At 44.3% G+C, this 2081-nt stretch overlaps 1 pseudogene across 1 annotated transcript; it reads right to left on the minus strand.

The window, feature by feature from the left end:
* Positions 1-257: 257 nt before the first annotated feature.
* Positions 258-527, minus strand: LOC308563238 (pancreatic progenitor cell differentiation and proliferation factor pseudogene; annotated as a pseudogene). Its single transcript has one exon. The product of its transcript is annotated as a pancreatic progenitor cell differentiation and proliferation factor pseudogene (transcript).
* Between the last annotated feature and the right edge of the window lie 1554 nt (positions 528-2081).

Here is a 2081-nt window from a genome sequence, read left to right on the forward strand (position 1 = left end):
TCTCTCAACTTCCTTTTTGGTGTTTTGCTGTTTTGATATAAAAGAACCCATTGCTTCTGCTTGCTGCAGCCTGCCTAGTCGACAGGGTGGGATAAGGAGGGGGGAAGGAGATAGAGGGGGAGAGGCTCAAAAGAGCCTAGCGCCTCTAGAAGTCTGGTGGCTGGTGGTGGCCGCTCAGGATGGGGACCTGGCGATGGCTTTGCCGGGCTGGCCGCCAGGCTGCTTCCTTGTGGCTTCCCAAGCCAGGTCACAGGTGATCATGGTGCTGGAGGCCTGGGGAGATTCTGAGTGATCTGGGGACTACAACACTGTGGCCATGAATGGGAGAGTGGACTTCCCAAAAAAGAAGCTTGCCCACCAGTGACCCCGGTGGGCCTTGGGGGAGACCAGGGTGGTAGGGGATGGCTTGCCCAGGGTACTCAGCACTTCCACAGGAGCTGTTACTGGAAGTGGAACCCAGGCGGCTCTGGTAGTAGTCGTGGGTGGCCACGAGCAAGCCACTGAAGGGGCTGGCTGCCATGCTCTTGCTTGCGGACTGGTGGAAACCTCGGCAGCCACCCCCCGTGGGCCTCAGCGCACTATCACGGGTGGAGGGAACAGGAGCGCTAGGCCACGGAGCCCATTTGCGGAAGAGTCCGCGGGAGGCCCTAGATTTATTATTTTTACTTTGTTATCACAGTTTTTATAATATGCCTAGGTGACAGTAATTTCTGCACATCATCTTTTCATAGACCCCAAGATTTCTCTGTCCCATCCCCTTGCTTGCCAAATGAGGGACAATAAGGAAGCAAGGAGGCAGGAGATTTGGAGAAGGGGAGGTAAATGCTTAAAAGTCCAAAACAACCTTTCTCAGAAGGCTGAGCCAGGGAGCAAAGCATGCAGTGATTATGTCTCATCGTCACCTCCGGAGCCACTGGCCCTGCTGCTCTTGGCCTGAATGCAGAAGGAAGACAGGATCTGAGGTGGGACCATATTGTGAACGTTGTGCACGATGTAAGGACATAGACTCGGGTCATAACACTCAGATTCCCATCTCAGCCACTTGCTCTCTGTGAGATCCAGGCAAGTCATGTGAAATATCTGGCCTCAGCATATTACAGCTGTAATATCCGTAGTTTTTTTCACTTCTCACATTCTATGACTCTGTTCTATGATTCTTTTGCTTTTTGGGTCTGGAATTAATCTGGTAGATCCAAGAAAGCATCTGGTTTTACAAAGATACACAGATGACAGTCTGAGAGCCAGCAGCCACCCATCATCATCCTTAATCCCTTTTGTCAGTTCCAGGTGGTGTGTAGTACCCCCGGGACAATTTGTCCCTCTCAGCCAGCTGGAGTACGGAAGATGATGTTTTCATCTTGACCTTATATCTCCCTTCCTGGCATATCTTCATTATTCCCATCCCTTCCAACCATTACTCGTCTTCCTCTTTCCCATCAAAGGGGTAAGTAGAATTAACGGCAAATAGAGGGAGATCTTTTTACTATAATTTATTAAATTACACAATAGTTTTGCAAGTCTCTGTGACCCAAATTCAGGAAAACTGGCTGCTGAGTCCCTCACAGGAAAATATAATACTAGGAAAAATGCAATCCCAAAGGTAAACAGGAGGGATAAAAAGAAATTTCCATTTTAAATTCTAAATTTCAAATAATCATTCTTGTTTTAATTCTAGGGCAAATTATCATTATTTGTTGAAATTTTTCTGCAAATAACAGTTTGTTAAGGCGTTGGGGGAGAAATTATTTGGGGAATGTATTTAACTCACTTTGTACTTGAAATTCACATTAGACCAACTATTTTAAGTACAATAAAATGCCATTTTAATAATTTTATATAATATTTTAGTGATGGATAGCTACTTTAAATTTACATGCCAGCTATGTAAACGACTTTAAGTGATTTTTTATTATCCTAAATGAAAGAATGAAAAGTGGACATCACATATCAATGTGAATACAATTCAGGAATACCATTTATAGTTTATTAAACTAAAAGGATGCTAGTGAATCTTTATATTTAAAACAACACTCATTGAGAAAAGAGATTGACTTGTGAAGATAAAAAATATTTTTTTAGAA

The sequence above is a fragment of the Miniopterus schreibersii genome (assembly GCF_964146895.1).
Source record: "Miniopterus schreibersii genome assembly, chromosome: 1".
In the NCBI taxonomy this organism is placed as follows: domain Eukaryota; kingdom Metazoa; phylum Chordata; class Mammalia; order Chiroptera; family Miniopteridae; genus Miniopterus; species Miniopterus schreibersii.